The sequence below is a fragment of the Halyomorpha halys genome, unplaced genomic scaffold (genome assembly GCF_000696795.3).
Source record: "Halyomorpha halys isolate HHAL.00 unplaced genomic scaffold, Hhal_1.1 Scaffold674.1, whole genome shotgun sequence".
Classification (NCBI taxonomy): domain Eukaryota; kingdom Metazoa; phylum Arthropoda; class Insecta; order Hemiptera; family Pentatomidae; genus Halyomorpha; species Halyomorpha halys.
In genome coordinates, this window is record NW_027106114.1 from 313,940 (window position 1) to 337,000 (window position 23,061).

The following is a 23,061-nucleotide window of genomic DNA, read 5'->3' on the forward strand; positions in this document are numbered from 1 at the left end:
AAAAAAAAAAAAAAAACTATGAATATTGAAAAGGAGAAAAAAAGTTCAAAAAAATGAGAATAGACAATAGAAATGAACGAAAATAATAATAGAAAAAGTCATTTATTACAAACATGTACTTTTAATATATTACAATATGTTTCAAATATGTATTCAATAATATATCACATGTTTAAAATAACAATTGTTATACTAGTTGTAAGTATACTGTGAATAAGTCTATCCAATGCAGTTGGGCAGCCCTACCATTTCAGTAAAGTGTTTCTTTCTCAATGGATGTCTTGGACTGGTGTCCTGCTGGGAAAAGGATCCTGGTCCAATAAACCTAAATGGAACAACAGGATTTTTTTTTAATTGCATAAACCTTTTTTGTTTGCTGGGTGCCTAAAGAAACAATGTAGGTATGAATTTTTACCAAAACAATATTTTGTGAATTTTTATCATGTTATTAGAATGATTGTTTTACAATAATTTTGATATTTCCTTCTTCTCTCAATGTAATTGGTTTCATATATCTCTTTGTCCTAATTTTTTTTCACAATTATGTATAAGACGTTCCGGTACATCTTTATGGGGATAAATAATATATTAAAAAAACAGATTGAGTAACGTACATACTTCCTACTTATTCTAATCAAGGTAAAATAACTATGTACTAGTCGCATGTCATAATTGTGCTGTTTTCTTTTTTGAAAAATAATTTTGAATATCCCTCCTCGAAGGTTGGTTACATGATTTAATAAAAATGTGAATATATATTATAATTTGATTTTTTTTTTTACAAATTAATCTACGTATGAACTTATAGTTCCTAATTAATTATGGGCGAAGAACAAAGTGTTCCGGCAAATAACAGAGAGTATTTGATTTGGTTATTCTCATGGAATCAGTGAGTATTGTGTTGAATACTCAATTAAAGAATTAGTTTATTCTTATATTCATTATGTTTAGACATTAATTTCTAAAAATTGCCAATATTGTTGTTTTCATTATTCTTTGTTTCATTGTTGAACATTTTGTGATGTGAATATTCTAATAAAATGCGTTAAAAAGGTAATATTGCAAAATCATATGTTTATGAACAGGTGAAAACCAGATTGGAACACGTACAGCCCCACCATGCATCGAGTCTAAACTGGCCTCATTATCACCTCCAGTATTATTATTATTATTATTATTATTATTATTATTATACATTTTGCTCCAAGACCCATTTCGTAGAGAGCATAATACTTCGTTGTTCAGCCTCAAGGGCTTTCTATATTAACTAGTTCCAGTTGTCCACGAGTCTTTAAGAGACTTAATTTCCGTCATTGCGACCGAAGAGTTAATGACTTCAGCATTTCAGTCTGTATGATGATTCTCGGATATGTTTTTTTTTAATTAACTTTTAAAAAAAATAGACAATTGTTCATAAACTCTAGCATGTTCAGAATAAGTTGTTAACTCACTGTTGCCAATAGTTGTCGCATAACCAATTATTTATTAACTTCAAACCAAAAATTTTAATTCTGTATTTTTTTTTTAATGCTGAGGTGAAGAAAACTTTCTATTAGAATATATAGATGGAGGGGATTTTTGGATCAGGTGTACATTAGAGCGGTACAAAAATAGGAAAAATGGCAGAATGCTGAGCTATAACATCCTTGTTGTCCTTAAGAGAAGGTCAGTAGCATTGACACCTGATACCAGTTCAATAACAATAATGTCTCAACTTCCTATTACAAAACTATACTATTATTCTATAATTTGTGCTTGTACCTTTCGGGATTTACCCCTTATTCATGCACTATTGTACCCTAATATTTGTGAATTTTATCAATGTATGCTGTAAAATTTTGTCATTTATATACATACAGTTAAATTTTGTTTTACTGCCACATTATTTAAAATTATATCCTTCACTCGTCTTCAATTTTTATTCTAATATTTTATACAGTTCTGTCATTGTTTGCTTTTACCACAACTATTTAGAAGCGTTTGATAATGTATTATGAAGTCAAACATTATTTGTACAATATTCAATTACTTAAATATTTATTTATTTTTATTTGAATTAGATAAAGATATCATTTTTAGTTTAATAAAATTTTTTTTAATATGAATTTGGTGAATGACATAATTTTCCTTGTTTAACTGTAACAGTTTATTTCATATACAACAACGACGTTTCGGGATTATCCCCCATCTTCAGGTTACTATAATGCCAAATTGAACAAAATTTAAATACACGCTTACATCACTACTGTATCATATAATCATCAAAACTATTCATAAACCTGATAAAACTATTTTATACATAAAGTATAATTAACTCCATAATCTATCATTAATGCTAATATTGAATCATATTATTGTCACTTACTTAATAAAAAAACTTTTTATAATATTAACTATTATGTATTTTTAAGGAGAATAATTACCTTCTTGAAGGTTATCTTTCATTATGATAAGAACCATTGTTACAATTAAACAAGGGAGATTGTATCATTCACCAAATTCATATTACTTCTATAAACTCTTCCAGTAGATCATTAATTTAATAACAATTTTTTTTTTTTTTTATGTTCCGCATTATTTTCTTTTGCTTTCATATTTCACCAGTATATTCCATGTTTTCGTCTACATTAATTTAAATATTTACTTGTTTCCTTTCTTCTTTTGATTACTTAACACACTTTTGATGATACTTAATGTTTCATACGTTTTAACTCCTAGACGTTCCTATAGGCAAAACATCAACTGCGACATCAACGGGTCACACAAGAGATCATAAAAGTTCCTTTATACGTTTGCCAAATCATGACAAATTCGCAGATGGGCGAGCGTGTAGATGGGTTATTTGGATAGGTTGGTATAAGTTGGCATGAATTTGTGGTCGAAGACTAGAGTGGTTGTTTTTGAGCACAGATCAAAAGGCGCTATTGATGCATCCAAATATTTGAGTTCAGTTAGCATTGTTTTCGAACTGCTTATAGATTAATATTTTTGCTTTCTGTGTTTTAATTATTTAAAGGATTTCCCAATATATCAATAATTTAATTTGGTTTGAGATTGCATATTATAAAATTCTAAGATATTTTCAATTAACATTTGGGATTTTTTTTAAATTTAACACAGCTCAAATATAAGTTTATAAGGACATTAAATGTTTGGGTTATAAAATTTACAAATATCCGATAACAATTCTAGAACGAATGTTGAGTTTATAGGTTAGGTTGTACAATTTTTATCATCTATCACCTACTTTGCTGATTTAAACATTTTCTTTCATTCAAACTGTCTTTATGTTGTTAGTTTTTATTATGAAAATAGCGCAAATCGAATGTAATAGCCGACAAGTGTTGTTTACCAAGCTTTTGTACAAGTCTTGGATTTTCAGTAAGTGGCAACCTCCAGCATAAGATTTCTAAATTTGTCTTAACTATCGGAAATCAGACTTAGTTTAAATTATTTTATTTGATTAAAATTCAGTATTTACAATATTTTGAATTTTATTTTTTTCAAATTCAGCACTTTAATTGTTGATAGATATTACAATATGCCTCAATGTTGTTGGGTATTGCCCACTCCGCCTATTGTCTATAGTGATGACTGTTCACATTCATAATGAAATAAAATAAAATAAAAAAAAAAAAATGAAAAAAAAAGTACATAAAATAACATATAAACAGAATCATAAAGAAAATGAACTTAATCAAACTATGTACATGAAAAAATAAATAAATAAAATAATAATAAAATAAATAAATAAAATAATAATTAAAATAATAATAAAAATAAATAAATAAAATAATAATAAAAATAATCACCAGTCATTTTTACACTCTTATATACAATATTTACACCATAGAGCTGAGGATCCCTGAGTCCACCCTACCCCCATGTAGAGCAGAGCTCTTCGAGATCCCAGCGCATCCCTCTCATCGTGTCCTGGTAATAATCCAGTGGAAGCTGAGAATGTGCCCTAAAGTTTTTTTTTAAATAACCACACTACATACGTGCGTTCTCTACTCTCTATTAGGCTATTTCAATTTTATTATTAATATAAAATAATTGTCTACAACCAGTTCTACAATGCTCCTTTGGGATCCCTTTGATCTTGCCTTTTATTACTTTTGTTAGCGAAATCACATAGGGTAAGTGAGATGGGTTTGCAATTCGGAACAGTGCCGCGACGAACACAAAGGGATTGGAGTGAAGTGGTTTAGCTATGGCTCCCTTGAGTGCTGGTCCAAACTGGCTCTACATTACACTCCATCGATCAACTTGTTAAGGGCTTACTAAGCCAATAAATTGTTTCCTCAAATCACATAAATTGTCTTCTAATTCAGATAAAAGATAAATGCTTCTGAAAAAAAAAGAATTTGAATCCCTTATTTATTTTCTGTGCAATCTCATATATAATATAACCTAGTAAAAAAAAAAAAAAAATCTAATCAGAACAACACTAAAATATAATGAATTAATATCAATAAGTGGTGTAAGCTAATAAAGTAATTAAAATAAAATCAACTTAATATTTTGATTTCCATAAATCTAGAAAGTTTTTTAGTAGTCTTTGACGCCCATATAAGTTGCTATCAGTATTATAAATTCATTATATTTTATAGTACATGGTTAATGACACCATTACACCAACTATTAATAGTAGTTTTACTTCTTAACTTTGTTAACTTTTTTTTTAAACTTAATTAAATTTTTTTCAAAGTTCAAATGCTGAGCTTTTTTGTCGTTTCCATTATTCAATCCTTTCTTCCGAATAGCATTGCTAAATAAAATTATTGTTTCTTTAAAGATATTCTTGTTCATTTTATCTTAGCTTTTTAATATTGACAGCCTATTGTCACAATTTGGGAAAATGAAGTCCTGATTTCACTTTAAAGTTAATCTTAATAAGATTATTTGACCCAATTAAAATGCTTTTCTAACGGAGTTGGATAAGAAATTAAAAATTAATTAAAAAACTTGTAGGATGTTGGATTTAATTCTTGAATAGGAAGTACTGTTCTATAACAACGGTTGTAAAAGGTTAGGATCACCCTTAGCCGTCAGGATTTCCCCTAATTAAGAGTACCAACATTTTAGAGGCTAATTATGCCTCAGAAAGATCTCCCAATCCTAGGTTTGATCCGTGACTGACCTAAGATAAAAAATAATTATCTGCCAGATCGGGAAATAGGCGGATGCCTGTCAACTTCACCGCTCCCCAAACAAAAGAAAATAGTCTCTGAAATTCAAGATTGAAATTTCTTACTCTTTATTATGTTCTTCGAAATAAACCCAAACAATTCATTTGATCAAAAGTAAATAAATCGTGAAAATGAGATTTTTTCACAAACCGAGATTCGTAACGAAGTTAGAAATATGTCCGAAAACGAATACTTGTATAAGAGCGCCAGCCAAATTGCCTCTGGCAGTCAGCAATTAATATCTTTTCCAATGAAATCAAATAAAATTCGCTTAAAGGATCTGTTGCATGAGCAGTACCTAAAAGAAAAACACGATGAAGTGGAAGGATGGTAATAATAAATATTTTTCCTTTTATTCCTTTTTCCTGAGTATACCTTAGAAGACTTGCTTATCCTTTGAAAAAAATATATCTATTGATTCAACGGTTCGGAGAACTCTTTCCGTACTGCCTACACCAGATCAGTTCTGTTTATTTAGAGAGGGTGAAAACAAGAATATAAAAATAAAAATATAGCGTATTATCTGCTTTTAATTTTAAAATAACTCCCTTTATTTGAGTAAAAATACATAAAATAACTTATAGTTATGGATTAAAAGGATTTTATTTTGTCGAAAGTGAAAACAAATTTGTCATTATAGCCAGTTGATCACAAAAATATGACTATAAGAAAGGATAGGTTGTAGAGCTCCGTCTACGGAATCTTAATTTCTCATCCTTGAAATATAAATCCAGAATGATTTATTTATTTCAAATGCAAATATGGTGCAGAAAAGAAGAAATACGTCTAAGTTCAAAAAGTAATTTTTTTATTACTAACTCAGTTTGCTTACATTTTTTTTACAATTTAATTTGATTGGGAGAGTTTTAGAAGTGCGTGTTCTAAAAAAATCATCAAAATCAACAGAGAATGTCGGAAGCAGGATGAAAGGTTTGAAACCGTCGAAAGGCACCTTTACTACACAAATTCAATTCACATACAAATTTTAAATCAATTTCGAAGGTTTGTATAGGTACCCGAAAAAAATATTTTGGTCAAGAATTGAATTTTAACTTTTCTCCATGGAAAATAAACTTCCTCACCGATATTCAGCCATTTTACGGAGATCGATAAATGAAATGTCTCAGACATTTTCAATACTGTAAAACTCCATTTATGAGGTTGTTAAATATATATAAATTTCACATTTACCCTCCCTTCGATGACCTTCAACACAGTGCGAAAGTCTGCTATTTTGGGGGAAAATATGATTAGGAACATTATGAAATAAGTTTATTTTTGTAATTCATAAATAAATTTCAGGTATATCACATATTAATTTTTACTTTTTATTAAGACCAGCCACGATGCAATAATTTACTATTGTAAGGGTACTTATGTCCCAAAAAGATTTGTGTAATCCCGAAAAACTTCCCTCGATACAATAAATCGAACCCTTGAAAATTTCTAAAATTGCGGTGTACTAAATGAAAAAATTCTAAAATAAAATCTACAATCAGGGAATCCATTGAATGAATTAATTATGTATTAATTAGTTATGACTTGTGACTTTTCTAAAATAAACTATTCAAATTGATTTGATTTTGTTTTTAAGTAAAAGAATACAATATTGTTTTGTATTACAAATAGATTTTGTATAAGAAGTAATATCTACAAACCCTTAAACATTTTTCCTCTTGTATTAACATAAAAGATAAAATTTTAGAAAAATAAAATAATGAATGAAAAAGATATTGTTTATTATCTATTAACTTAATCTTTAATAATCTATTAATTTTATATTTAATATTTTTTATTTATTTAATACCAAATGGGCCTAGTGGGCCTTGTATGGTTGATAAAACCGTTACATCTTTTTTCTTAACAAATTTATTTCTATTACTTTTATAATAGTTAATTTTCTAAAATCGCATACCTAATATTATTTTAACTCAATATTTCTTATTCTTGTTCTGTCCTGTTTTGACCCATATGTACAATAGCAATTATGCTGAAACTCTAAATTAAAGTTGGTAGCCAAAGAGTGAAGTATAATATGTATGAAGGGAAGTACAGCTTCTAATTAAAGTCTTTTGATCTAGCACTAGCTCCCTAGCCCCTTGAGCCATATATTAATTTCCAGTTAGTTGAAGATGAAAACCAAAGGATCGTGAGTACCTTACTCATTAAACTGAGGAGATTCCACTGAAGAAATATTATGTAACTGTATAATGAAATGAAAATGTGCAGGTGACCGCTATGACTCGTGGTATGGTATTATCACAGGCGCACTTAGGCGTATAGGAGCCGCCGAAAATTCTGAAGAAGAAGGTCTGAGGTGGACGATAATAAATAATACTCATCTACAATGATGAATGGTGTAAGTCGAAACCGTTTATTATATCGAACTGGGGCATCTGTTTCTAGCTAACTATGGCGTTCCTATGTTTATTTTGAGGTAGGGGTAGGGTTAAAAATGTATATGACTCCTTAAAATCATAGTGAAATATCAATATATTTGTTTCCAGATATAAATGGTCATGTAAAATTGTTATGCTTAGTAATAAATCAATATTTACAAAATTAATTAGTGTTGTGATGACTAGATCCCGAGGGATTGACCAAAGCATAACTGAGATAGCAATCGAACGTTCAGATTAATTTAATTTATTATTTTAATGTTGAACCTTCCTATTATTATTTAATACATATTTTTAAATTGAAAAAAAAAATGATATACATCAATAATAAAATTATTTTTTCCGATATTTTCGAATTTGAGAAACCACCATATTTTTCGATGAGCATGTTTATATCATGCACCCAAATATTATATTAATATTAGACCGCCAAAATGAATTCATAGCAGGCTTTAAAGTATTTATAAAGAAACAACCGCTGAATATTGTAAAATATTAATTTCTCTTCGTAATAATATAACATGAGTTATTTGATTTTGAAAATAACAGAAATAATAATTTTTTTTTCTAATCTCCTAAGTTTATTTACGAACTATTTACAATATATGGAGACTTTATTCTAATACTTAATATAAATATATACAAACAAATACCCTTTATTGCCACATGGTATCGTAAGGAATGGTGGGGGATGGAGGATTACAATGTTGGCAGGGGGTACAAGAACGGGGAGGGACCGCACCAATGGTGGTTGAATGATAACTAATTTTCACTCTATATTTATAGGTTTTTATTTAAGATTTTAGTTCTGAATTAAAGAAAAAAAATCTACCAAAGTTCATAGATCCCTCATTGTTTTCATCTTCATACCTATCCTCATAATTGTATATTTAAATAATTATTCATTTTTTAAAGATATCTAATGGGTAAGTAATTACCTATATTTCAAGTTTGATGATTTATGGTTTGAGAATAAAATTTACGGTACGACCAGTTCTTGAAATATAGCTGTATCCAGGATTATCCTAACGTGAAAATAGTAGACTGGATCTAAATAAATTGACATAGGTCTCATATAGACAAATTTCAAACTAACCTGTAAATTTCGGTCAAATCAAACGAGCCGTTTTCGAAATAAAAGTAAGCCGGGTAAAATACGTTAATGCATGCGTAAGTGAAAGTAGTTGACAGAATCTGATAAGATTGGCATTATACCAACCAATAACCCTAATGGTTTCATCTAGATCGAACTATGGGTTTCATAGATTATATCTTTAACACAATCTTTATAACAATCCGACTGACAGACACCAAAGTTTGTGCTTCTATGTCTAAAACCTATAATGCAAGTAAAAATTTTCGATTTTGAGTACATAACTTTGTCTTCGTTAATATGAATTTTAAGTTCAATCTAACTTTTAAGTGGTAATGAAGAAGTAAAATTATTGAACTCACTTATTCAACTCGCTAAAATTTTCGGCATAGTTAGCTTCTGAGATCATTGTTTGTATGTACATGTAAAAGTTGAATCTTTGACAGACAACGTTTTTTGTTGGACTAAGCCATAACATAAAAAAACCAACAGATTATTGCAGTTTCTCGTAACTCTCAATGTTTTGCTGAACTTGAATACTATTTTGTACCCCCAGCTATTATGGCCCTTTAGCAAAAATGTTTGAGACCCCAGGAATGGAATTAAAGAAATTTTGAAATAATTAAAGCATTAAAAAAAAATTATGATACATTATTTTATATAGGTATTAAATCTAATTTTGTGAAATAATAAATGATATAAAGGCTTTACAAAAGATATAATTATATCACTTTGGTACCAAACGCAGTATTTAATCTATAATTGTTAGTCAGATATGATAACAATTTTTCCAAAATTACTTTATAGAGGTTTCAATCTGGTTACTTTAATTTTTAATAAAATTTTTAATAAATTCGAAGTTAGCTTGTAAAACTTCGAATTTATTAAAAATTTTGTTCTCTTTTTTTCTTTTTATTTACACAGGGTGGGCATTTTCTGCATTATTAATTGGTAGATGAGTCACTATTAGTGCATGCATTCTTATTGCAACTGTTGGCTATCCAAACACTTTAGGATAGGTCCACCTAAATATCTTCGATTCTTGATTTTTTTTAGTTGATATTAGTAATTATTTAAATCTAACTCAAATTCCCCAATACGACGTTACTTATACAAAAAGCCCCTAACAAGAAACCTGCGATTGTATATCATGGCTATTAACCCTACACCTGGTCCTAACCAGCTGATGTATACGGTTGAGATAAGAAAGAATGAGCCGATGTTTTGCAGCATCTGGGATGCGGGATCGGGAGTGGGTTTTGCAAGCGGTTCTTTGTCTGACGGGATAATGCACTGATAGCGGGTATACATCACTCGGGCACAATAGCCCTTCCATTGGCATTCCAGGGAAATCCAATGGAGTCTTTGGGAACTGTTTTCTTTCTCTTTTCCGACTTTTCTTATCTCTTATTTACTTCCTAATGACTGTTATAGATTACTTTCGCCCAATCGTGGAAGCACAGGGGGAAGTTGACGGTACCGTTAATAAATGAGGTTTTCTTTTTTCTTTTAGTAATCGTTCATTGACCAGGAAGCGTCCACTTTCCGAAGGAATGAAATCCATTCTAGAAGAAAGGTACTAATAAATACACATTTAATTTAATCTACGCATTTAAGAAAAAAATATGTTAACTGGGTGCTCATTATATAAAATATGTAGATTAGCTACAAACGAAGTTGAGAAAACACATAAATTTTATTAAAAAATACTCGGTGAATCACAGGCATGTAGATTACAATAAATATAATGGTAATATAGACATATTTGAAATAATGATCATTTTTATTTAAAACTTTCGCTTAGTGCAGTAGCATTTTGAATTGGTTTAGGCAAATCTCTACTGTGTAAGTAAAGGCGGTAGTTTAGCTCATTGTACATTTGGGTAAACCCAATTCATATAAATTTAAACCTTTTGCAAACTTTAACTTTAATAATTATTTCGTTCTGGCAATGGTCAGATTCTCCAATCAAGTTGAGTGTTTGCGGCTTTAGCGCACTTGCTCAGCCTCCACATTACTAGTGATGCGGCGAGAGGGATGCGCTGGGATCTCTTGAGCTCTGCTCTACCCCTCACACGTGGGGGATATAGTGGGCTAAGGGATCCTCAGGTCGATTGTGTAAATAGGAGAGTAAATGTGACTAAGGATTCTTTTATTTTTATCATTATTTTATTTTATTTATATATTTTTTCATGCACGTAGTTTGACTACGTTTATTTTCTTTATCCTTCTGTTTATATATATTTTAAGAGAGATATTATTTATTTTTATGTACTTTTTTTTTCATTTATTTATTTATTTTTCATTCCTATTTTATTTTATTTTAGTAAGAATGTGATCATTCATCACTATTACCAATTGCCCACAACGGTATAGCAGATTTTAATATCTATTAAAAAATATATATTTATTTCACTGTCCTAGTTGTTTTCTAAAATATGCTTCATAAAATTTCTAATTTTAAATTCTAATTTATTTAAATTATTTTTTATAATTTACTTAATAATTAATTTATTTACTATTTTTAAATTATAATTATAATTTTTGTGAATGTATTTGGTTACATGTATCAGTATTTGGTTGTATGTGTCAGTTTGATCTGAACAGAGAAGTAATTGCCTCAGCCTAGATCCTTCTCTGACCCATTTCTTCTACTTCTTTTTTTTTTTTTCATCTTTTCAATTTCCCATCTGCATGACCTCTATTTCCTGTATCTGCCCCAAGGGATCTCCTACTCTTAAAGCATATTTCTTATTTACATAACGACTGGTTTTATGTCACTCCAGAGTTTACTGCAAAAAATATCGTTGACATAGAATAAATTCCATATGAACATAATACTATGTTTTACCGTTATTATTATATTAAGACGGGATGTGCGATTAGCTTTGACTATTTCATTTCTGTAAAGAGTTGGAAAAGGAATAATTTTTCTTTTAAAAGGGAAGAATTATGAGAGTACATAATAATCACATATCAATCTGTTAAAACCGAAAAATGTAAAATTAATTTGATTCTTACTGTAACAATATTTTTTTATTTTAGTATATTATGTTACGTAAAGGGTTTTTGACGAAACTTATACAAACAATATAAATTTGCGAAGGTAGTTAATATAGATAAACAATACATATCATTAAATAAACATCAACTAAATAAACTTTATAGCATTGAGTTTTACGCCCTAAAGCCCCAATGAACTACTATATAAACTTGTAAAATAAAACATATAACATTAAATATAGTTAATATTAATATAAATGGAGATTACACAACATCCAAATTAAAACATATACCGAATGAAATAATTATATTACATCTCAGGAAAGAATTAATCAGTTAGTTTTGTTTATGATTCGCATAATCTGGTATTGAACATAATATAATAGAGAAAAATTAAAACAAAAAAATTATAGAGATACAAATTTAACATTATTATAAACCATAAAAAAATAGTATTACTATTACAAAATAAATTAATATCAATATTATATATCAACTAAAATCAATATCATTCCAAAATCCTCACTCATCCAAACCCATTAGTTCTTAATCCATCATCCTTAACAATCTTCCGAGGCATCTGAAAATAACCATATTAAAATTTTAAGCAATGAATGAATATCTTATATTAAATTATATTATCTAATTCTAATATGTGCTCTGAAGCATTTATCACATTTATTTATTTATTTTTGTAAATTTCCATAAATAAAAATTATATTATTATAAACGTTTTAAAAAATATATATGTTTTCTAATTTAATTAAAAAAGGTTTATGAAAATAAATTGCCTTTCTTCTTCAAAAGAATATTTAATTAAGTAAATGTACTTTGTGCCACTGAAAATCACTAAAGCGAAATTTGTCCCTCATTCATTAAGCTAACTCTTGAATAGATATTTTTTCTGGTTTCTGAAATATATTTTCTTCTACATTTCTCTTGTTAATACTGTTGTGCACACTCAAATCCTAACAGCACTCATATTTATTTACATACGAATAACATTCACTGTTCACACTTTTATTGATCGACTTTCATTGTCATGTTTTTGTTGTTATTTTTCTAGTTCTTAAATTGTAATTTTTAGTTCTTAAAGAAACTTTTTTTTGTGCTTAGTGAAACCAATTTATTCTAATAATATAGTACTATAGCGGACTCTGTTGATATCATGATTTACATTTGCTATAATGTTATTTGACAGCACCACATCCAACAATCCATAACCCTCTATCTGCTTATGTATTCAGACCACATCAACAGTATGTTAACACGGCACTGAGTAGTGTGCTAATGGGCTAGGGCACAACTTAATGAATTATAATGCAGGGAGGTGGAGGGGGGTATGGAAGGGATGAAAGTGGTCGGGCAAGAAGCCGATAGCTCTGCGGCCAAGGTTGCCAATCGATCCCCTACCCTTGCCCCGGGCTTCTCAGGGTTCTTCCCATTGCGGGGGCTTCCCAACGCTTATTTTATACTTTTATTCCAAGAGCCCATGAGAAGGAAATAAATAAGTTATTACACCTCAATTTTTCATTACTTCGATGAAAATTATATAGTCTTTAGAATCAAACATTATCCCTTTGCCAAACACGGAAAAGGTTAAAAAAAAATCAATTTTCAATTTTAAAAAATACCGATAATGCTAACTCTGCTGGTTCATTTCTTACATAAACTATCCAAAGAATACAGTAAATGTGATTGAAAAGTATGAAATATTTAAGTTTCTCCGAAGTTGATATTATTCGAGAAAGAACATCTATATACTTAAAATTATGTCCAATAGTAAAAAAAAAATTACAAACACATTATTTAAAGTTGAGTAAATTTTTTATATTATGAGCTCGTACGGAGCACTTTATGTACAATATTTCATGAGGTACTGTTTATCATATAGCAACATTTTGGAGAGTAATGAAAAATCAATATTTAGTAAATTTATTTTTGCGAATACCTGAAACTGCGGCTTATGAAGAGAAACTTTATTACCTACATTATAGTACAAATAACCTACGACTAACTTTAATTTTAGTGCTAATAAACATCTGAACATCTTATAGTTCCTGAGATAAACTTTTTCGCAAACCAAAAGTGTTTTACGGACAACGAGAAATCAACGTATTGTAAACTTATTTTGGCAAATACCATGGAAACTACAGCTCTACTCATGCTGCTTCTTTAAAATAGAGATCTGATAGACATGTACGTGGTTCGTTAGAAGTAGTTGTTTTCACGATGTTTGTCAGAATGAAATCACAAAATATTGATTTTTTCGTTATTTGGGAAAAAAAATGTTGCATTTTGAAAAACTATTTCTTGATATCTGTTTAACATAAACAGCTCTATTAGGGTTGGTAAACCTACTCTACTTTAAATGATTTTTAATTATGTTTTTTAGTGTTCTAGGTAGTTTTTAAGATACGGAGCTTCGAAGGAAAAATTATTCGTAAGGTTTTAAAACAACCAAATAATTGTTTTTCACCGCTTTTGGACCATTTACCTTTAAATTAATTACTCAGATTTACAATAATACTCGTATTTCAAAAATACAACACGTAAATGCCCAGTCTGATTAATCTGACTTATAGTTCACTCGTGAAGGAACTGCTATCTCTCTTCCTTCACGCATAGGCATTTACATTTTTGGTAAATAAACCACAATTTCATATACCATTGTTTTATTTTCTATTATTTTATTGTTTAATATTACATTCTCTCACATATTTACAGATAATGGATTAGAGAGTACATTCGCACCATAATTACAGATATACACATTAAATGATGAGAAATAAGAATAAAAGAACAAGTAAATCAATAAAAATTACAAGACAATGAAACAAAATTAAACGTAAAATAAATTGGCATCTTAAACGCACCAATTATTATTTAAAATATTTAGATTAAGCCTGAAAAACTCTGAACAGAGTTATTTCCACCCTTTTTTGAGGTAAGCAACAGGAATCCAGAGAATCCTTCGCTTTCAACCACGCCGCTGGTAATAAAAGCCAGTGGAGGATGAGTTAGGGCGCAAGCACTTGCTGTTGTTCCAAGAGAATTAAAAGGATTGAATTCGTTTGATTATAGAGTTTTTGGATGTTCGTCATAGTTGTAATCCATAAGTCCAGATAAGCTTTATCAATGTCTTGTAAAATAGTAATTTGTAGTGTACTTAAAGCTGTGATATTCTAACTTTTTTTTCCAAATTATTATTTCGATAGTTAAAATATTTTCAGGGAATTCAAATCCCAATGTAATGACAAATGATGATACTATGATTAAACACATCTTATCCCAAACGAATAAGATCTAAACTCCCTGGGCACACATCCGAGTTACGCTAAACCTACAAGAAAATAAGTACCTCATATACTAAAGATATATTATTCTATTACTATCCAGTTCTTACTTTTTAAACTCTTCAATAGTTTTTGCAGATTTACTTTAGTATCCATTAAACTAAACAGAATATTAGAACGAATTGATCTTACGTTCATTAAATATTGGGAAGAATAATGGTAATGGATGTTAAAGTTTAAATTAGATTAGATTAATATTTAACGCAAAATAAAGCAGTAATGACTCGAGTAATTATTAATTTGTCCTAATAGTTTAAGTTTATATGATAATATTATGAGATTGCGATGCTATTTTGGATTTGCATATCATTTAAGGGATGTATTGGGAATAATTTACTGCTATCACTAATTACCTCATTTCATAATCATAATTATAGGCCGATAACTGCCAAAACGGGTACATGATGTTCTGAGTATCTTTTACCGTGGTTTGTTCCAGCTCTATTCATATGTGAACATGCGTCAATGGTATCTTTTGAGATGCATGAGTAATGAAAGCGTACTCATGCGAATACCTTTATTACATTTTCTTTTATCACGTGATGTTTTATTTGCTTGTCTTCTTCATTTTTATAACAACTTATTACCGATATGCTATATAAAGTTTTCGAAGAAGTAGGTTTATTTTTTTCCTCTTTCACTTTCAAAGTTTAATTTATAGTAGTTCATTTTTCTTTAAATTCCGAAAAATAAGGAGTGTACCAAAATTATTATTTACTTTTATTATTTACCATTATTTACCAAAATTCAAAGTGTTCCCCGCATAATTATATCAAGTAAAATAAATTAATGTAATAATACCAAGGCGGTTTTATTTATTCATCGGTTAATTATTATGGAGCTATGAATAAGAAACAAATCTGGTGAAAATTTATAACAAATAAATAAAATGTTTTACTAACTGCGATTTTTTAATCTAATACACCTACAGTGCATGTCTCCCAACATGTTTCCACTGAATTCCAATAAAAAACAAATCCTGAAAGTCGGATTTTTTTCTTACCTACTATCCGGTAATTTCTGACATTGTGGGTGGAATGGTTACTCTAATGGTGACCAACCTGTTCTAACAAGTCAACCCGCCCAGGCTGGAATCGAATCGACGAATTTGCAAACATAAGGCTAAGGAGACGCCTCAACTCCTTTAGCTTCAGTGGCCTCTGAAGGTCGGACCTGACCCTATCTTCCCTTCTGTTAATTGGTGGGACCCTACGCCTACTGACTGATTCTTCTTCTTTTGCATCGTTGGTGAATAACAACTACACTTTACACTTCCACCATAATACTGTATTTAAATTAAATTTTTCATTCGCAATTGGTATAAAAGAAAATACATATTAATGTAATGCTTCATATTTAATCAACAAACGCTCAAAGAACACTGGTAAAATCAAAGGTATTTTGTTAATTTCAGTTCGTTTGTTTTTTCAATTAATTCATTCAAGAATGTTAATAAACTACAAGTTTAACACTAACTATTCTTAAAAATCATGAAAATCAAACACAACATGGCATACGAACTGCTTTTATTTTATCTCATTCTTTGCATGAAGGTAATTTATTAATTTTTTTATGCATTTGATCACTAATTTATTTTACACTACCTAGTAGATATTTTATTATAAAGCAAAGCAATATGTAGTAAAATTTGTTACCAAACTTAATTTTTAACATACTATACTGACTGGTATGTGTTCTGTGTTAAAAAAAAGACTAATTATAGTTGTTAAACGTTTTTAAGTTCAATTCGTTAAAAAAAAATCTTTAAAAAACTTTTAAAGTTTAACTAATACATTAGTTAGTTATAAAACGCTACAGAATTTTGAATAAGTCGATGATTGCTACTTTAATTACTTGATTCACGTGTCCGAATAGAGCAGGCAAAGTTAATAATTAATAACTATAAACATTAAACTAGAAACAAGTCTTGCTTCCTCCCCTAGGTTGAGCATACGTATCTTAATTTCTTCTCAGCCCCATTATACAACTTTGTTTAAGTTATAGTGTTTTCAACTCGGGGCTTATATCAGGAACTGCCGACATTACCATGGCGTAAACTTAGTTCGAGATAACAACTTTGCGAACTTAAAAGGTAATTAGGCTTCCACTTCTTATAAGATTTGTCATTAAACCGTAATTTTAATAATTATTATTTTCATCACTAATGGTAATTCAGAATCAGTCTTTGATTAGTTTCCTGAGTTTTAGCCACATAAATATCTGATCCCTGTATGTTATACTAATACTAAATGAATAAAATAAAATCATGGATTGCCTTGAATCTAAAAGTTTATTGCGTTGATAGGTATTGGTCCTTAGTCAAAAGTTAAAGAGGTTTATATTTTGGCTTAATCAATATTTTTCTGCTATATGGATCTATTTAAAATACATAATAAAGGGTAACTATCTGAAAATGAAATATTTAAATTTTATTAATTATTTTTTAGGATAGTCATGATATAAAAATTATATTATTTGAATAAAAAGCTAAATCCTTCACACTTGTTTCAACCATTATTATATTGAGAATTTTGGAGCTTTAAACGTTGGATACGAGTATAATAATGTTGGATTGGCCGTTTTAAAAATATATCGGTATTGTAGAAAATACTTGTGCATGTCAAATCGAAAGCAGTAGATGAGGTTTGAACGATCTGATCGGAAATCTATAAAGATTTAAGAATAAGTGCTCAAGGAATAAGGGATCAAGTTTGATTCTTGATTTCTAGAACATAAAATTCGAGTAAAAAATTTAAATTATGAGGACGAAATACAGAAAACATAACAGAAGGTACCTCATTCTCTTCTTTTCTAAATATCTATTCGTTCCTTTCATATTATATATTGTAAACCAGCAAATAATTTGGCCTGTTAGGAAAAAAGTGCGTTAGGCATAAAAAAAGATAGTACTCAGTCGCACCTTTTTATTAAATTAACCAAATTATTCGGTTGACTCAAGGAAGAACATTCATTATTTAACAAACATGGTCAACCGGTCCTTTTTTATCATAGATATAAATAATTGACCATATGATTTCAAATATGAAGAAGATGATCAGGATTGCGGTCAAAAAGATATTAACTATTTTTATTCTATTTATTTTCCGACTTTTCAGTTCTTTATTATGATAAATTTCTTGGTATTTTTGCGTAGTTTATTATAAAACTATTTAAATAGTCCTAATGTGTTGATGGACTATTGTTGGGTGAAAGTCAATAAATAAAGATTTTGACTATGTTCTAAGTTTTTTATATATATTTATTATTAGCTTTATTTATAATCAAAGTCTTTTTACCCATACCTTTGTATCTTTGAGGGGTATGCCCTATATAGGTGTAATTAGGCATGGCAAATTTATTTTCTTAAGTTAGTTATGGTTCTGAACATGTGGAAAATATTGAGTAGAACTTTTTTTTAAGGGTCTTCAGTTTATTTTATTAATTTAGCTTGCTAGCCCTAATAAATTCTTCTGTGACAGGATTATTTTTGTTTTATTTAAGCATACAAGGAATTATTTTATTTATTTTTTTTTTTTTTACTTTAGTAATATGTTTCCTGATAATTTTATATTTGCCTACAATCTTCATAAATGGTCGACTCATGGGCGAATGAAATATCTAAAAGGCCACTTTTTGAAATATAATGTCGGCTGGTAATGGCGAGTAAATTGTGTGGTGTCCTGTGATTATTAAGCTTAATTAAAAGTCTTCTTATTTCTTACTCTATTTTTGAAACGTGTAATCTGAAACTTTAAGAGTATGGTGTATTTAGTTTTCTCAGTGAAATAAACAGTGTCCTTATTTAAGATGAAAACAATGGTATTTACTAAATTATGAAGTCCATTAATTTCCAAAACACGACTTGATCTAAGGCGAATACATTTTTTTTTTTTTGCCCGTCCTTTTTCCTCAACAATAAAATGAATAAATAATGGAATCTTAGACAATAAGACCCTCGTACAAAGGCAAAAATCAAAAACGACAGCCGTATCGGAAAGGAATGAAAAATGAACGAATTTCCAAGCAGAATAAATCTGGGATTTCTGAGCGGGATGAAGGCTGCCTGATATATTGCCAATGTAGGCTGGATTTACCGCAGCTCTGTTTAAAAATCTCAATCCATAGGCCTCTTCAATAAAGTCGGATTTTACCCCAGCTACCTTATGCTATCGTATTTACCCTCTCCTCTCATCCACTTATATGACTCCTCCTCTTTCAAGTATTTTTCTGTATAGATTTTATGTTTAAGTTGAACTCAACTTTTGTAAAATTCTGTTGAAAAAAAAAAAAAAAAGAAAGGCTTATTATAAAACTTGAAAATTGATGCCACTATCTTAGACTGACCATTATTCATTACCTAATACCATCTGACCTTTATTCATTTCTTAATGGTGTTGACTGTAACAGAATATTTCTTAAGTGGTTTTAAAGTGACTTAAGCGATATTAAATTATTGTAATTTAATGATAAGTGTAATTTTATGGGTTTCATCATGCTTCAGGAACCAAGAAAGTATAATTGTATATTCAATTTTTAGTAAATGTATACTGTCCATTTTTCAATCAAAACCTTTCCATTTTACATTGTATTGTTTCTTTTTTTTCTATGCAGATTATAAACACCATTTATAAAACTGATGGGATAATGTTAAAAAATTTTAAAAAAATTATATAACGATGATTTTGGTGGTGCAAATTTTTTGAAACATTCTCATAGACATGGTTTCATAAAATTAACATAACAAATTCTGTAGTCAATTTTTCATCTCTTAGAATGGCTTGTGTCATCATGGCATTCATATATTTCATATCAGATATATTATAGATTTATATACACAAAATTGTCAATAATACCAAGCTAAAGTGTCGAGTCAAATTATGCATATAAATGCAAAACCCAAACATCCAAAAACTCCTGCCAAATTATACACATAACACTTAAATTTAAAAAAAAATTTAAATTTGTACTGCTAGAACCCATGAAGGGTAAGGGGTTTAGTACTTTGTAAGGAAGTATTGTTTTTTATTAAGGATAGAGAAATAAGCACTATAAAAAAAATAAAGTCATAAAATTTTCTACAAAAGGTGTCTTAAGACTTATTTTTCTAGACAGTAGTTTTTTTATACTCTTGTTTTTGAGAAAGTATGCATGGAAATGGAACAAAAATGCTGGAATAATTTACGCTACCTATATAATTAATGTAATGAACTGCATTAATAAGGCAACCATTTTGTGGTAAAAATCAGATAGAATAAATTATTAATAAAAATATTTAAAAATGTTTTAAAATATTACATTATACTTTGTAATATTAAAAAAATGTCAGCCTTCAATTATTTATTTCACCAAATATATTCCTGAATTGATTGTTTGGACATAACATTTAGGATTCCCTGATATCACGAACCGTCGAAAATAAAATAAATCTTCACTAATTCTTAATTATCCATACAATACCAACAAACGGAAACAAGTTTTTAATGATATCTCGACCTTATCAAAATCTCTACTAATTAGCATTACTTATAATCTTCACTGCCGGGAAAGAAAAAGGAGATTGAAAATAAAAGACCTAAAAGAAAAAAACGGATCCATGCTAGAGTTACGGAAGGCTAAGGAAATGAAAGAAAAGAGGGGAAAGGTGAATAGAATAACAAGAAGAACTTATTAAGCCAAAGGGTTCGGGATTCCAATAACAGTCTTCCCTTTGATAATGAAGAGCGCTAATAAACGGGATTAAAATAGAAATGCCTTTGAGAGATAAAAATGATCAATTAATTTGTTTGGTTAAAGCTTGTGTTTTACTGCCTTTGATAATGTTTATTGAACTGTTAAATATTACCGAAATAAAAATTTAGAATATAGCTTTTCTTAACAGTAAAATAGTTTTGTAAAACAAACGGCAAATTCTTTTAATAGCAAAAAAAAAGGAAAAAAAAAGAGGAATTCACTAACTAGAAAATATAACTATAACAGTAATAAATAAGCTGTTAGTGAATCCATTTACACCAAAACATAGAACAATATTTGAAGACTACTACTTTGGCTGGAACGGATTTGTTTCTCTTTGCTGTTTTAGTTTTCTATGATTAAAAGCATAAAAATATATTTATAGATTTCCATTCATTGGAACGAGTTCTGTTTGCAAAGTAAAATGGATCTGGTTCACTTACAGTACTTAATGATACGCGAAATAATAATTTCATACCTAAAAAATAATATTATTATTTTCGTGGATTTTGTATAACTGTTTTTTAAAAAGACTTACTCTACTATAGCGATTCGACGCGGTTTTTGTGCTTCAGGTAGAAGTCAATAGTAAAAGTCTTCCTTGTGCTACATCACAACCTTTACGACCGGAGCACATGCTGTCGTTATGAAAACCCTCCATAAAATTTTACCGCCCTAGTAAACCTCACCAGCCCAGTAAGTGAAACGTTGAATCACGTGCGAGAGCCTTTAGGAAACACCTGAATGATGTCCGGTTTTTATTTGGGTAGATTTTACGTACCTGTGTCGTTTTCTGATTTTAAGTTTTTATCAGCATTATATTGTAAACTATAAGTTTTATTATAGTTATTAATCAACATTTTACAATTCTCTTGCCTAAATGGTTTGGATTAGTTTTACATTTATATTATAGGCGTTATCAATTAGTCGATTCCAAAATTATTTCATGTATATATTTTTAACACCTATTATTGACCTCAAATTCAAAAATTAATTATAGAATATGGCTCTTCTAATATTAATAATTGACTAGTATTTCTCCAGACTTAACATATCATTTTTAAAATAATAATTACATTATTGCAATCAGATAGTCATTAATCAACTTTAAAGCAGCGGTTTCAGAATATATATAAAATTATAAAAATAAAATAGATAATTATAAAATTTGAAACAGGGAGTTTTGGTCGTGACATAGTACTTTTAATTTCATTATTACAATTATAGACACAGCACTTATATGTTAATGTTTTTACTTAAGGATTCGTGGTATTTTTTTCATGTTCAAAAGTGTTTATAGGATATAAAAAATAAATTTAAATGTCTTCACTACATCTATTTTTTGTTCTGTTTACAGGTATGTAAATTGTTTTTTTCAATCTACGGTGCAAGCAGAACGCGTATGTAATACAACATAAGTTTGTCTAATATAATTATTGACATGAATACTTTTTTTCTTCTGTGCAGAATATAGTTAAATTAAAATTTCTTGATTGCAGCAGAAGTCTAAAGAATATTAGGAGTCACATTGATTTTAGAAATGTACGTGTTAAATAAAAATTAATAAAGAACTCTGGTCAATTATATAAATAAAGTGATTTTAGTTAGTAAGTTGTTAGATAATGGTTTTTCATTTTGTTTTAATGAAGTAATTTATAATCTAATAAAGTTCCTATAGATTATTATTGTCATATATTCTTGATTTTAAAGTCATATTTTTTTTATTTTAAAACTAATGTTTCAGTTTCAGCCTATTAGTACAATAGGCCAGATTTAGGGATAATATTGAATCAGATATACTCATGTTAAAGTATCATAAAATTAACAGCAAAGATTGTATCCTTTTTCTTGAGCTATTGATGAGAATATAAAGTAAATGATCATTTTTAAATTCGTTATTTTTAAATACGGCACAATTTTATTTAAAAATAACCATTTTTGTTTTGTTTTAAATTACAATTTTCTTTGTAAAAAATTATAATCTCTATCTAAGAATTTCTCATTAGAATATTTAGTAATTACCGATGTAATTAATCTAATTCCTTAACTAATTATGTGCATATTTCATGCGAGTGTTTTAATTGGACATAAAAACATAAAAAGCTGTAATTATTATTTTATTCACCTGTGTTTGTTTTGAAAGGGGGGCAGAACAGTGAAACGTATACTGTACCATCTGTTGTGAGTGTAAACAAAGAGCATTTTAAAATAAACATTAATTTAAAATAACACACAATATAGGAATTTATGTTTAATTTCATCTTTTTTTGCATTCTTTCCGTACCACA

The 23,061-nt window shown here is 28.8% G+C and overlaps 1 protein-coding gene and 1 long non-coding RNA gene across 2 annotated transcripts in view; both read left to right on the plus strand.

The window, feature by feature from the left end:
* The window catches only part of Appl (amyloid-beta-like protein), a gene marked incomplete in the record, with an annotated part of 301,509 nt that overhangs the window by 106,240 nt on the left and 172,208 nt on the right, over positions 1–23,061 (plus strand).
* Positions 154–891, plus strand: LOC136797349 (uncharacterized). Its single transcript, XR_010845177.1, has 2 exons — positions 154–401; positions 553–891. It is a non-coding gene; the product is annotated as an uncharacterized lncRNA (long non-coding RNA).